The following is a 16,436-nucleotide window of genomic DNA, read 5'->3' as shown; positions in this document are numbered from 1 at the left end:
ATGGTGAGTTTTCGTCCACGGGCCTGACCTGGGCGGGGTACCAAAGTCGGGTGTTTTTTTGGCAACGCGCCAATTTCAGTAAATGATTAATAACTTCCTGATACAAGGTCCAATCTTTTTCATATTTGGCATGCATGTAAGGTGTTTTAACCTGAACACGACTGCATTGAAATATTTTCCATTAGGCCTGGCGCCCCCTTGTGGGAAGAGGAAACACCCTTTTTTACGAAAAAGGCTCCTCCTCCTGGTGAAAAACATCAATTGATCTCAAACCTGCATCAGGGGAGCCTTAAGACATGTCTTTAGGTATCTGATGAAAAATATTGAGTTTTCGTTGATGTTGCAGTATCCAAACAGGAAAGTGAAAAGACCCTCGGCATTTTCTCTCAAAATGGCAAATTTCAAGGTCTGAACATGCTCGAAAACTCACCAAAATGTGCACATACATGTGGCTTCATGTAGATTTCATGAATTTAGCAACATTGCCAAAAGATGTAATAAAATGGCTCAGTGGCGCCCCCTTCAATTTTTAAAAAAGGCCTGTCCTATTAGTTTTTTTCGACGTAGAGTGATGAAATTTGGGGAGTGGATACGTTGTGCAAAACTGCTCCAAAAAGTCTCTTGCACCCATATTCCAAACCCAACAGGAAATCGGGTATTAGGGATTGAATCTTGCACAACATGGCATTTTTGTCTAAAACCAGCATGCACGTTTGACACCATTACGCCGAGGCAGTAAGTTGAATGCTCCTCAAAATTGGTCAGACGATTCATGACACATATGAGATGTTAGGTTATCAAAATGGTGACATTTCATTCACAGCCCTTTCCTGGCCAGGGGAGCAAATGTGTCTTATTTTTGACAATACAATTCAGTAAATGACTATAAGTCGCGGTTTTTATTCCAAACCCAACAGGAAATCGGGTATTATGGATTGAATCTTGCATTTTTGTCAAAAACCTGCATGCACGTTTGAGACCATTACGCCGAAGCAGTAAGTTGAATGCTTCTCAAAATTGGTCAGACATCCCAAAAACATGCATGGTAGGCTGATTGAGCACTCTAAATTGTCCGTAGGTATGAGTGTGCGCGTGAATGGTTGTATGTCTCCTTGTGCCCTGCAATTGGCTGGCAACCAGTGCAGGGTGTCCCCTGCCTCCTGCCCCGAGTTAGCTGGGATAGGCTCCAGCACCTCCGCGACCCTCGTGAGGAAAAGCGGCATGGAAAATGAATGAATGAATGAATGTTCATGACACATATGAGATGTTAGGTTATCAAAATGGTGACATTTCATTCACGGCCCTTTCCTGGGCAGGGGAGCAAATGTGTCTTATTTTTGACAATACAATTCAGTAAAAGACTACTGTATTTTTCCGACTATAAGTTGTGTTTTTTTTTCTTCATATTTTGGTTTGGGGTGCGACTTATACTCAGCAGTGACTTATGTGTGAAATTATTAACACATTATGATAACATTTCCCATGTTATTTAGGTGTTTTGGACTAATGGTTTTGTAAACTTGTTAGCATGCTATAGTTATCTGAATAACTCTTAATAGCTATGGCCATTTTCATTTGCCATGAAAAAATAATAATGAGTGCGCTCCCAGTTGGGCGTGAAAGCGCCACAAACTAAATGCATCCATTTCAATATAAAAAAGTCAATTATACAATTGAACATACATTGCCAAAGGCAGAACGCGAACGTGGCCATAGCTATTAACAGTTATTCAGATTACTATAGCATGCTAACAGGTTTACAAAACCATTAGGCCTGGTGCCCCCTGGTGAGTGAAATTATTAACACATTATGATATAATTTCCCGTGTTATTTTGGTGTTTTGGACTGATGGTTTTGTTAACTTTTTAGCATGCTATAGTTATCTGAATAACTGTTAATAGCTATGGCCACGTTCGCGTTCTGCCTTTGGCAATGTATGTTCAATTGTATAATTGACTTTTTTATATTGAAATGGATGCATTTAGTTTGTGGCGCTTTCACGCCCACCTGGGAGCGCACTCGCACTTGTTTACGTGAATAAGCGCTCGCACACCAGAAGAAGACAGACAGCCACGTAGCTCTGAGTGAGTGAGTGAGTGAGTGAGTGAGTGAGTGAGTGAGTGAGTGAGTGAGTGAGTGAGTGAGTGAGTGAGTGAGTGAGTGAGTGAGTGAGTGAGTGAGTGAGTGAGTGAGTGAGTGAGTGAGTGAGTGAGTGAGTGAGTGGACTAGTTAGCGAGAGAGAAAGACGGCTGCGAACCTACGTTCATTGTTTATGCCTTTAAAATATCTCTACAGAGGCAACGCCTGCGTGTATCATCTTTTCTGTTGTTGTGTGTTTTCCACCCGCGAGCGGACACTTACAGCCAGTTGTGTGGTTGTTTGAATGGTGTGCTAATGCTAGCGAACGCATGCTAATCTGTTACATTATTGCTGTAATAGTACGTAATTATCATTTATTTACGGTGATGTGAACCTGTTTGCTATCGAGGACCAAATTGATTCAACAAATTATGCGGACATCCAGAATTGTCTTTTTGGAGTTCGCTGTCTATAGCCAGGACTGAGCGGTAGCGTCCTGGTGAGGACAGTATATTCGCATTTCGTTGTTTATGCACTGTACACTGTACATTTATTCAGCATGTTGTTCTCTATTGTATCTTTATATTAAATTGCCTTTCAAGATGACATATCTGTTCTACGTGTTGGATTTTATCAAGTAAATTTCACCCACAAATGCGACTTATACTCGGGTAAGACTTTTGTTTCCTTAAAGCAGAGGGGTCCAATAGGAAAGTCATAATGACCGTGTTCAGGTGCCTAATAAACAATTTTGTTTTGTTAAAGCAGAGGGGTCCGATAAGAAAGTCATCATGACCGTCGCCATTTTCTCTCCCCACTAATTCTGAACATTCAGACATGCAATATATCTGCCTGGATATCTGTCTGTTGTCGACTGCCACCGCCCCGACCTGCCTGCCCTCCGACTTTGTTTGACGTCCGAGTTGCGCCATACGCGAGGGCCCGTCAGTCCTGCTTGCAGGGCTAGTTATTATTTTTTTTTTTTCATGGCAAATGAAAATGGCCAATTTGAAGGCCTGAACATGCTCAAAAACTCACCAAAATTTGCACATACATCCGGCTTCGCGAAAATTTCGACAATTTGGCAACGTTTACAAAAAAAATAAAAAAATGGCTCAGTGGCGCCCCCTTGCAATTTTCAAAATGCCCTTTGCTTTGATGTATTTCAACGTAGGGCGATGAAATTTGGGGAGTGGATACGTTGTCCAGAACCGCTTCAAAAAGTCTAAAGCACCCATATTCCAAACCCAACAGGAAATGGGATATTCTGGATTGAATGTTGAAAAACATAGCATTTTGGGCGAAAACCAGCATGCACGTTTCAGACCGTTGCGCCGAGCCAGTACGTTGGATCTTCCTCAAAATTGGTGTAAGTGTTCATGAGACATATGAGATACTAAGTTGTGAAAATGGTGAGTTTTCGTCCACGGGCCTGACCTGGGCGGGGTACCAAAGTCAGGTGTTTTTTTGGCAACGCGCCAATTTCAGTAAATGATTAATAACTTCCTGATACAAGGTCCAATCTTTTTCATATTTGGCATGCATGTAAGGTGTCTTAACCTGAACACGACTGCATTGAAATATTTTCCATTAGGCCTGGCGCCCCCTTGTGGGAAGAGGAAACACCCTTTTTTACGAAAAAGGCTCCTCCTCCTGGTGAAAAACATCAATTGATCTCAAACCTGCATCAGGAGAGCCTTAAGACATGTCTTTAGGTATCTGATGAAAAATATTGAGTTTTCGTTGATGTTGCAGTATCGAAACAGGAAAGTGAAAAGACCCTCGGCATTTTCTCTCAAAATGGCAAATTTCAAGGTCTGAACATGCTCGAAAACTCACCAAAATGTGCACATACATGTGGCTTCATGTAGATTTCATGAATTTAGCAACATTGCCAAAAGATGTAATAAAATGGCTCAGTGGCGCCCCCTTCAATTTTTAAAAAAGGCCTGTCCTATTAGTTTTTTTCGACGTAGAGTGATGAAATTTGGGGAGTGGATACGTTGTGCAAAACTGCTCCAAAAAGTCTCTTGCACCCATATTCCAAACCCAACAGGAAATCGGGTATTATGGATTGAATCTTGCATTTTTGTCAAAAACCTGCATGCACGTTTGAGACCATTACGCCGAAGCAGTAAGTTGAATGCTTCTCAAAATTGGTCAGACATCCCAAAAACATGCATGGTAGGCTGATTGAGCACTCTAAATTGTCCGTAGGTATGAGTGTGCGCGTGAATGGTTGTATGTCTCCTTGTGCCCTGCAATTGGCTGGCAACCAGTTCAGGGTGTCCCCTGCCTACTGCCCCGAGTTAGCTGGGATAGGCTCCAGCACCTCCGCGACCCTCGTGAGGAAAAGCGGCATGGAAAATGAATGAATGAATGAATGTTCATGACACATATGAGATGTTAGGTTATCAAAATGGTGACATTTCATTCACGGCCCTTTCCTGGGCAGGGGAGCAAATGTGTCTTATTTTTGACAATACAATTCAGTAAAAGACTACTGTATTTTTCCGACTATAAGTTGTGTTTTTTTTTCTTCATATTTTGGTTTGGGGTGCGACTTATACTCAGCAGTGACTTATGTGTGAAATTATTAACACATTATGATAACATTTCCCATGTTATTTAGGTGTTTTGGACTAATGGTTTTGTAAACTTGTTAGCATGCTATAGTTATCTGAATAACTCTTAATAGCTATGGCCATTTTCATTTGCCATGAAAAAATAATAATAACGAGTGCGCTCCCAGTTGGGCGTGAAAGCGCCACAAACTAAATGCATCCATTTCAATATAAAAAAGTCAATTATACAATTGAACATACATTGCCAAAGGCAGAACGCGAACGTGGCCATAGCTATTAACAGTTATTCAGATTACTATAGCATGCTAACAGGTTTACAAAACCATTAGGCCTGGTGCCCCCTGGTGAGTGAAATTATTAACACATTATGATATAATTTCCCGTGTTATTTTGGTGTTTTGGACTGATGGTTTTGTAAACTTGTTAGCATGCTATAGTTATCTGAATAACTGTTAATAGCTATGGCCACGTTCGCGTTCTGCCTTTGGCAATGTATGTTCAATTGTATAATTGACTTTTTTATATTGAAATGGATGCATTTAGTTTGTGGCGCTTTCACGCCCACCTGGGAGCGCACTCGCACTTGTTTACGTGAATAAGCGCTCGCACACCAGAAGAAGACTGACAGCCACATAGCTCTGAGTGAGTGAGTGAGTGAGTGAGTGAGTGAGTGAGTGAGTGAGTGAGTGAGTGAGTGAGTGAGTGAGTGAGTGAGTGAGTGAGTGAGTGAGTGAGTGAGTGAGTGAGTGAGTGAGTGAGTGAGCGAGCGAGTGAGTGGGCGAGTTAGCAAGAGAGAAAGACGGCTGCGAACCTACGTTCATTGTTTATGCCTTTAAAATATCTCTACAGAGGCAACGCCTGCGTGTATCATCTTTTCTGTTGTTGTGTGTTTTCCACCCGCGAGCGGACACTTACAGCCAGTTGTGTGGTTGTTTGAATGGTGTGCTAATGCTAGCGAACGCATGCTAATCTGTTACATTATTGCTGTAATAGTACGTAATTATCATTTATTTACGGTGATGTGAACCTGTTTGCTATCGAGGACCAAATTGATTCAATAAATTATGCGGACATCCAGAATTGTCTTTTTGGAGTTCGCTGTCTATAGCCAGGACCGAGCGGTAGCGTCCTGGTGAGGACAGTATATTCGCATTTCGTTGTTTATGCACTGTACACTGTACATTTATTCAGCATGTTGTTCTCTATTGTATCTTTATATTAAATTGCCTTTCAAGATCACATATCTGTTCTATGTGTTGGATTTTATCAAGTAAATTTCACCCACAAATGCGACTTATACTCCGGTAAGACTTTTTTTTCCTTAAAGCAGAGGGGTCCAATAGGAAAGTCATAATGACCGTGTTCAGGTGCCTAATAAACACTTTTGTTTTGTTAAAGCAGAGGGGTCCGATAAGAAAGTCATCATGACCGTCGCCATTTTCTCTCCCCACTAATTCTGAACATTCAGACATGCAATATATCTGCCTGGATATCTGTCTGTTGTCGACTGCCACCGCCCCGACCTGCCTGCCCTCCGACTTTGTTTGACGTCCGAGTTGCGCCATACGCGAGGGCCCGTCAGTCCTGCTTGCAGGGCTAGTTATTATTATTCTTTTTTCAGGGCAAAAGAAAATGGCCAATTTGGAGGCCTGAACATGCACGAAAAGTCACCAAAATTTGCACATACGTGCGGCTTTGCGTAAATTTCGATAATCTTGTGTCGTTTTGAAAAAATGTCAAAAAATGGCTCAGTGGCGCCCCCTTGACCCTTAAAATTTTCAAAAAGGCCTCTCCTCTCAGGTTTTCAACGTAGAGCAATGAAGTTTGGGGAGTAGATACCTTATGCCTAACTGTTCAAAAAAGCCTCTTGCACCCATATTCCAAATCCAACAGGAAATCGGATATTTTGGATCAAATGTGAAATTTTTATCAGTTCACAGTTGGAGTTTACATTTGGAGGCCTGAACATGCACGAAAACTCACCAAAATTTGCACATACATGCAACTTTGCGTAAATTTTGATAATCTACAAAAAAATTTAACAAAATGGCTCAGTGGCGCCCCCTTGAAATTTTCAAAAAGGCCTTTCCTATTAGGTTTTTTCAACGTAGAACGATGAAATTTGGCGAGTCGATACATTGTGCAAAACTGCTCCAAAAAGTCTCTTGCACCCATATTCCAAACCCAACAGGAAGCCGGAAATTTTGGATCAAATGTGAAATTTTATCGATTTACATTTGAGACCTTGTCGCTGAAGAAAATAGTTGGATCGTCTTCAAAATTGGTCAGACTATTCAGGAGACATATGAGATCTTAAGTTTTCAAAATGGTGAGTTTTCACTCAAGGGTCTGACCTGGGCGTGGTCCCAAAGTCGACCATTTTTGGGCAAAACACCAAATTCAGAAAATGATTAAAAACTCCGTGATACAACGTTCAATCTTTTTCATTTCTAGCATGTATATGAGATATCCCAGCCTGAACACGACTGCATTGAAATATTACCCATTAGGCCTGGCGCCCCCTAGTGGGAACAGGAAATGGCCTTCTTTACGAGACAGGCTCCTCCTCCAAGGGAAAAAAATCTATTGACCTCAAACCTGTTTCAGGGGAGCCTCAAGACATGTGTTCAGGTCCCTGATGAAAAATATTGAGGTTTCGTTGAAGCGGAGAGGTCCAAACTGGAAGTGAAAATGACCGTCAACAATTTGTCTCGCCAAACATTTTGAACAGTCATAACTCGGCAGATATGCAACATATCTGCGCCAAACTTTCCGTGTTTGTTGAGAGTCATACCCTGAAGGTTCTTGTAGGGGTCATTTGCATCAACTCTACAGTGCCAACTAGTGGCGACAGAAAAAAGTTTTAAAAAAGGCCTTTCCTATTGGGTTTTTTCAACATAGAGCAAGGAAATTTGGGGAGTAGATACCTTATGCAAAACTGCTCCAAAAAGTCTCTTGCACCCATATTCCAAATCCAACAGGAAATCGGGTATTTTGGATCGAATGTGAAATTTTCATGGGTTCACAGTAAGAGTTTACATTTGGAGGCTTGAATATGCATAAAAACTCACCAAAATTTGCACATACATGCGGCTTTGGATAACGTTCGATAATCTTGCAACGTTACGAAACAATTTAACAAAATGGCTCAGTGGCGCCCCCTTGAAATTTTCAAAAAGGCCTCTCCATTTAGGTTTTTCTAACATAGAGTGATGAAATTTGGAGAGTCAAAACTTTGTGCAAAACTGCTCCAAAAAGTCTCTTGCACACACATTCCAAATCCTACAGGAAATCGGGTATTTTGGATTGAATGTGAACTTTTTATCGATTTACAGTGTGGACATTTTACACCTTGGTACCTAGGGAATTAGTTTGATCATTCTCAAAATTGGTGAGACTGTTCATGAGGCATATGAAATCTTAAGTTATAAAAATGGTGTGTTTTCATTCACGGGCCTGACCTGGGCGGGGCGCCAAATTCTTCCATTTTTTCGCCAAAACACCGAATTCGGAAAATGACTGATAACTCCCTCATACAACGTTCAATCTATTTTAAATCTGGCATGTGTGTGAGGTATACCAGCCTGAGCAGGACTGGATTGAAAATTTACCATTTGTGCCTGGCGCCTCCTAGTGGGAACAGGAAATGCCCTTTTTTACGGGACACACTCCTCCTCTAAAGGGAAAAAATCAATCTACCTCAAACCTGCATAAGGGAAACCTTAAGACCTGTCTTCAGGTGCCTGATGAAAAATATTGAAGTTTCGTTGAAGCGGAGGGGTCCAAACAGGAAAGTGAAAATGACTGTCAACAAATTTTCTCTCCCAAAACTTTGAACAGTCATAACACGGCAGATATACAACATATCTGCGCCAAACTTCCCGTGCTTGTTGAGAGTCATACCCTGAAGGGCCTTGTAGGTGTTATTTGCATCAACCCTACAGCGCCAACTAGTGGCAATAGAAAGTCACTCGTTTTTCCAATACATGTCCAGTTCTCTTCAGGTTGGTCATTGTAGTTTCAAGACCTATTAAAATACGTATTTACGGCCCATGTCCACGTGTCTCTGTCTGTTGCCGTGACAACCCTTTGTTCGCCATTTAAAGGAAATATTTTTTTTCAGAGACTCAGGCAGTTTATAGAGCCACAATATTTGGCACGCTTGGTCGAATTGGCCCAGTTAGAAGATTAATTTTGGTTTTGAATAAGGGCTTGGCTGCACAGCTCAGTAGTGGCTCCTTTTTTGTAATACTCTCTCCAATAGGGGGTTTTATCTCTTGGGTGTGGGAATGTAAATAGGCGACTTTCGAGCATGTTAGGTTCTAATGAGATGATTAGAGAGGAGGATCTGCCACCACCCTGACCTGCACACAGTCCGAGTTGCGCTAGATTGCGAGGGCCCGTTCAGTCCTGCTTGCAGGCCTAGTTATTATTATTATTAGGGCCCGAGCACTAGACGTGCGAAGGCCCTATTGTTTTGCAAAGGATTATTATTATTATTAGGGCCCGAGCACTAGGCGTGCGAAAGCCCTATTGTTTTGCAAAGGATTATTATTATTTATTTATTTTTATTTTTTTTTCAGGGCAAATGAAAACGGCCAATTTGGAGGCCTGAACATGCACGAAAAGTCACCAAAATTTGCACATACGTGCAGATTCGCGTAAATTTCGATAATCTTGTGTCGTTTTGAAAAAATGTCAAAAAATGGCTCAGTGGCGCCCCCTTGACCCTTAAAATTTTCAAAAAGGCCTCTCCTCTCAGGTTTTCAACGTAGAGCAATGAAATTCGGGGAGTAGATACCTTATGCCTAACTGTTCAAAAAAGCCTCTGGCACCCATATTCCAAATCCAACAGGAAATCGGATATTTTGGATCAATTGTGAAATTTTTATCGGTTCACAGTTGGAGTTTACATTTGGAGGCCTGAACATGCACGAAAACTCACCAAAATTTGCACATACATAAAACTTTGCGTAAATTTTGATAATCTACAAAAAAATTTAACAAAATCGCTCAGTGGCGCCCCCCTTGAAATTTTCAAAAAGGCCTCTCCTATTAGGTTTTTTCAACGTAGAACGATGAAATTTGGCGAGTCGATACATTGTGCAAAACTGCTCCAAAAAGTCTCTTGCACCCATATTCCAAACCCAACAGGAAGCCGGAAATTTTGGATCAAATGTGAAATTTTATCGATTTACATTTGAGAACTTTTCGCTGAAGAAAATAGTTGGATCGTCTTCAAAATTGGTCAGACTATTCAGGAGACATATGAGATTTTAAATTTCAAAATGGTGAGTTTTCATTCAAGGGTCTGACCTGGGCGTGGTCCCAAAGTCGGCCATTTTTGGGCAAAACACCAAATTCAGAAAATGATTAAAAACTCTGTGATACAACGTTCAATCTTTTTCATTTCTAGCATGTATATGAGATATCCCAGCCTGAACACGACTGCATTGAAATATTACCCATTAGGCCTGGCGCCCCCTAGTGGGAACAGGAAATGGCCTTCTTTACGAGACAGGCTCCTCCTCCAAGGGAAAAAAATCTATTGACCTCAAACCTGTTTCAGGGGAGTCTCAAGACATGTGTTCAGGTGCCTGATGAAAAATATTGAGGTTTCGTTGAAGCGGAGAGGTCCAAACTGGAAGTGAAAATGACCATCAACAATTTGTCTCGCCAAAAATTTTGAACAGTCATAACTCGGCAGATATACAACATATCTGCGCCAAACTTCCCGTGTTTGTTGAGAGTCATACCCTGAAGGTTCTTGTATGGGTCATTTGCATCAACTCTACAGTGCCAACTAGTGGCGACAGAAAGAAGTTTTAAAAAAGGCCTTTCCTATTGGGTTTTTTCAACATAGAGCGAGGAAATTTGGGGAGTAGATACCTTATGCAAAACTGCTCCAAAAAGTCTCTTGCACCCATATTCCAAATCCAACAGGAAATCGGGTATTTTGGATCGAATGTGAAATTTTCATGGGTTCACAGTAGGAGTTTACATTTGGAGGCTTGAACATGCACGAAAACTCACACAAATTTGGACATAAATGCGGCTTTCCATAACGTTCAATAATCTTGCAACGTTATGAAAACATGTAACAAAATGGCTCAGTGGCGCCCCCTTGAAATTTTCAAAAAGGCCTCTCCATTTAGGTTTTTTCAACGTAGAGGGATGAAATTCGAAGAGTCGATACCTTGTACAAAACTGCTCCAAAAAGTCTCTTGCATGCGTATTCCAAACCCAACAGGAAATCGGGTATTTTGGATTGAATGTGAAATTTTATCGATTTACAGTGTGCACATTTTACACCTTGGCACCTAGGGAATTAGTTTGATCATTCTCAAAATTGGCGAGACTGTTCATGAGGCATATGAAATCTTAAGTTATAAAAATGGTGTGTTTTCATTCACGGGCCTGACATGGGCGGGGTGCCAAAGTCGGCCATTTTTTCGCCAAAACACCGAATTCGGAAAATGACTGATAACTCCCTCATACAATGTTCAATCTATTTTAAATCTGGCATGTGTGTGAGGTATACCAGCCTGAGCAGGACTGGATTGAAAATTTACCATTTGTGCCTGGCACCTCCTAGTGGGAACTGGAAATGCCCTTTTTTACAGGACACACTCCTCCTCTAAAGGGAAAAAATCAATCTACCTCAAACCTGCATAAGGGAAGCCTTAAGACCTGTCTTCAGGTGCCTGATGAAAAATATTGAAGTTTCGTTGAAGCGGAGGGGTCCAAACAGGAAAGTGAAAATGACTGTCAACAATTTTTCTCTCCAAAAACTTTGAACATCATAACTCGGCAGATATACAACATATCTGCGCCAAACTTCCCGTGCTTGTTGAGAGTCATACCCTGAAGGGCCTTGTAGGGGTCATTTGCATCAACCCTACAGCGCCAACTAGTGGCAATAGAAAGTCACTCGTTTTTCCAATACATGTCCAGTTCTTTTCAGGTTGGTCATTATAGTTTCAAGACCTATTAAAATACTTATTTATGCCCCATGTCCACGTTTCTCTGTCTGTTGCCGTGACGACCCTTTGTTCGCCATTTAAAGGAAATATTTTTTTTCAGAGACTCAGGCAGCTTATAGAGCCACAATATTTGGCACACTTGGTCGAATTGGCCCAGTTAGAAGATTAATTTTAGTTTTGAATAAGGGCTTGGCTGCACAGCTCAGTAGTGGCTCCTTTTTTGTAGTACTCTCTCCAATAGGGGTTTTTATCTCTTGGGTGTGGGAATGTAAATAGGCGACTTTCGAGCATGTTAGGTTTTAATGAGATGATTAGAGAGGAGGATCTGCCACCACCCTGACCTGCACACAGTCCGAGTTGCGTGACGTCCGAGTTGCGCTAGATTGCGAGGGCCCGTTCAGTCCTGCTTGCAGGCCTAGTTAGGGCCCGAGCACTAGACGTGCGAAGGCCCTATTGTTTTGCAAAGGATTATTATTATTATTATTATTAGGGCCCGAGCACTAAGCGTGCGAAGGCCCTATTGTTTTGCAAAGGATTTTTTTTTTTTTTTTTTTTTTTTTTTTTTCAGGGCAAATGAAAACGGCCAATTTGGAGGCCTGAACATGCACGAAAAGTCACCAAAATTTGCACATACGTCCGGAAAATTGTAAATTTCGATAATTTTGCAACGTTGCAAAAAAATATAACAAAATGGCTCAGTGGCGCCCCCTTGAAATTTTAAAATTGGCCTATAACATTAGGGTCTGTCAGCGTAGAGCAATGAAATTTGGGGGGTCTATACCTTGTCCAAAACCGCTCCAAAAAAGCATTTACACGCATATTCCAAACCCAACAGGAAATCGGTTATTTTGGATCAAATATGAAATTTTTATCGATTTACAGGGTGCACATTTGAGACCTTTTCGCCAAGGGAGTTAGTTGGATCATCTTCAAAATTGGTGAGACTGTTCAGGAGACATATGAAATCTTAAGTTTTGAAAATGGTGCGTTTTCATTCACGGGTCTGACCTGGGCGTGGTGCCAAAGTCGACCATTTTTTCGGCAAAATGACAAATTCAGTAAATGACTTATAGTTCCTTGACACAACGTTCAATCTTTTTCATATTTGGCATGTATGTGTGGTATCCCACCCTTAACACGAGTGCATTGAAATATTACCCATTAGGTCTAGCGCCCCCTAGTGAGAACAGGAAATGCCTTTTTTTACGAGACAGGTTCCTCCTCCAAGGTAAAAAAATCTGTTGACCTCAAACCTGCATCAGGGGAGCCTTAAGACCTGTGTTCAGGTGCCTGATGAAAAATATTGAGGTTTCGTTGAGGCGGAGGGGTCCAAACAGGAAAGTGAAAATGAACGTCAACAATTTGTCACGCAAAAAACTTTGAACAGTCATAACTCGGCAGATATACAACATATCTGCGCCTAACTTCCCGTGTTTGTTGAGAGTCATACCCTGAAGGTTCTTGTAGGGGTCATTTGCATCAACTCTACAGTGCCAACTAGTGGCGACAGAAAGAAGTTTTAAAAAAGGCCTTTCCTATTGGGTTTTTTCAACATAGAGCAAGGAAATTTGGGGAGTAGATACCTTATGCAAAACTGCTCCAAAAAGTCTCTTGCACCCGTATTCCAAATCCAACAGGAAATCGGGTATTTTGGATCGAATGTGAAATTTTCATGGGTTCACAGTAGGAGTTTACATTTGGAGGCTTGAATATGCACAAAAACTCGTAAAAATTTGCACATACATGCGGCTTTAGATAACGTTCGATAATCTTGCAATGTTACGAAAAAATGTAGCAAAATGCCTCAGTGGCGCCCCCTTGAATTTTTCAAAAAGGCGTTTCCTATTAGGTTTTTTTAACAGAGAGTGATGAAATTTGGGGAGTCGATACCTTGTGCAAAACTGCTCCAAAAAGTCTCTTGCACCCGTATTCCAAATCCAACAGGAAATCGGGTATTTTGGATCGAATGTGAAATTTTTATCGGTTCACAGTAGGAGTTTACATTTGGAGGCTTGAACATGCACGAAAACTCACAAAAATTTGGACATACATGTGGCTTTGCATAACGTTCAATAATCTTGCAACGTTACGAAAACATGTAACAAAATGGCTCAGTGGCGCCCCCTTGAAATTTTCAAAAAAGGCCTCTCCATTTAGGTTTTTTCAACGTAGAGGGATGAAATTCGGAGAGTCGATACCTTGTACAAAACTGCTCCAAAAAGTCTCTTGCATGCATATTCCAAACCCAACAGGAAATCGGGTATTTTGGATTGAATGTGAAAGTTTTATCGATTTACAGTGTGCGTGTGCACATTTTACACCTTGGCACCTACGGAATTAGTTTGATCATTCTCAAAATTGGCGAGATTGTTCATGAGGCATATGAAATCTTAATTTATCAAAATGGTGTGTTTTCATTCACGGGCCTGACCTGGGCGGGGTGCCAAAGTCGGCCATTTTTTCGCCAAAACACCGAATTCGGAAAATGACTGATAACTCCCTCATACAACGTTCAATCTATTTTAAATCTGGCATGTGTGTGAGGTATACCAGCCTGAGCAGGACTGGATTGAAAATTTACCATTTGTGCTTGGCGCCTCCTAGTGGGAACAGGAAATGCCCTTTTTTTACGGGACACACTCCTCCTCTAAGGGGAAAAAATCAATCTACCTCAAAGCTGCATAAGGGATGCCTTAAGACCTGTCTTCAGGTGCCTGATGAAAAATATTGAAGTTTCGTTGAAGCGGAGGGGTCCAAACAGGAAAGTGAAAATGACTGTCAACAATTTTTCTCTCCAAAAACTTTGAACAGTCATAACTTGGCAGATATACAAGATATCTGCGCCAAACTTCCCGTGCTTGTTGAGAGTCATACCCTGAAGGGCCTTGTAGGGGTCATTTGCATCAACCCTACAGCGCCAACTAGTGGCAATAGAAAGTCACTCGTTTTTCCAATACATGTCCAGTTCTTTTCAGGTTGGTCATTGTAGTTTCAAGACCTATTAAAATACTTATTTACGGCCCATGTCCACGTGTCTCTGTCTGTTGCCGTGACGACCCTTTATTCGCCATTTAAAGGAAAACACCGAATTCAGTAAATCACTAATAATTCCTTGACACAACTTTCAATCTTTTTCATACCTACCATGTATGTGCGGTATCCCACCCTTAACACGAGTGCATTGAAATATTACCCATTAGGCCTAGCGCCCCTTAGTGAGAACAGGAAATGCCTTTTTTTACGAGACAGGTTCCCCCTCCAAGGGAAAAAAATCTGTTGACCTCAAACCTGCATCAGGGGAGCCTTAAGACCTGTGTTCAGGTGTCTGATGAAAAATATTGAGGTTTCGTTGAAGCGGAGGGGTCCAAACAGGAAAGTGAAAATGACCGTCAACAATTTGCCTCGCAAAAAACTTTGAACTGTCATAACTTAGCAGATATACAACATATCTGCGCCAAACTTCCTGTGCTTGTTGAGAGTCATACCCTGAAGGGTCTTGTAAGGGTCATTTGCATCAACTCTACAGTGCCAACTAGTGGCGACAGAAAGGAGTTTTAAAAAAGGCCTTTCCTATTGGGTTTTTTCAACATCGAGCAATGAAGTTTGGGGAGTCCATACCTTATGCAAAACTGTACCAAAAAGTCTCTTGCAACCATTTTCCAAATCCAACAGAAAATCGGGTATTTTGGATCAAATGTGAAATTTTTATCCATTTGTAGTATAGTTTACATTTGGAGGCCTGAACATGCACGAAAACTCACCAAATTTTGCACATACATGCGGCTTTGCGTGGATTTCGATAATCTTGCAATATTACAAAAAAATGTAACAAAATGGGTCAGTGGCGACCCCTTGAATTTTTCAAAAAGGCGTTTCCTATTAGGTTTTTTTAACGTAGAGCAATGAAATTTGGGGAGTCGATACCTTGTGCAAAACTGCTCCAAAAAGTCTCTTGAACCCATATTCCAAACCCAACAGGAAATCAGGTATTTTGGATCAAGTGTGAAATTTTTATCAATTAACAGGGTGCACATTTGAGACCTTGTCACAGAAGGAGTTTGTTGGATCATCTTCAAATTTGGTGAGACTATTCGGGAGACATAGGAGATCTAAAATTTTCAAATTGGTGCGTTTTCATTCATGGGTTTGACCTGGGCGTGGTGCCAAAGTTGGCCATTTTTTCGGCAAAATGACAAATTCAGTAAATGACTAATAGCTCCTTGACACAACTTTCAATCTTTTTCATATCTGGCATGTATGTGCGGGATCCCACCCTTAACACAGGTGCATTGAAATATTACCCATTAGGCCTAACGCCTCCTAGTGGGAACAGGAAATGCCCTTTTTTACGGGACGGGTTACTCCTCTAAGGGGAAAAAAATCTATTGCCCTCAAAACTGTATCAGGGGAACTTTAAGCCATGTGTTCAGGTGTCTGATGAAAAATATTTAGGTTTCGTTGAAGCAGAGGGGTACAAACAGGAAAGTGATAATGATTGTAGCCATTTTGTCTCACAAGTTTTGAACAGTCATAACTTGACAGATATATAAGATATCTGCGCAAAACTTGCCATGCTTGGTCAGCGTCTTACCCTGAAGAGTCCTGTAGTGGTCATCTGCATCAACTCTGTAGCGCCAACTAGTGGCAGCAGAATTTGAGGCCTTGGTGCCTCTGGGGCTAGTTGGATTGTCTTCAAAATTGGTCAGTCTGTTCAGGAGACATATGAGATCTTAACTTATGAAAATGGTGAGTTTTCATTCATGGGCCTGACCTGATTGGGGTACCAGA

Source organism: Corythoichthys intestinalis, chromosome 22 (assembly GCF_030265065.1).
Source record: "Corythoichthys intestinalis isolate RoL2023-P3 chromosome 22, ASM3026506v1, whole genome shotgun sequence".
Classification (NCBI taxonomy): domain Eukaryota; kingdom Metazoa; phylum Chordata; class Actinopteri; order Syngnathiformes; family Syngnathidae; genus Corythoichthys; species Corythoichthys intestinalis.
The sequence above is the reverse complement of the archived record's forward strand: the minus strand, read 5'-3'. Positions refer to the sequence as shown.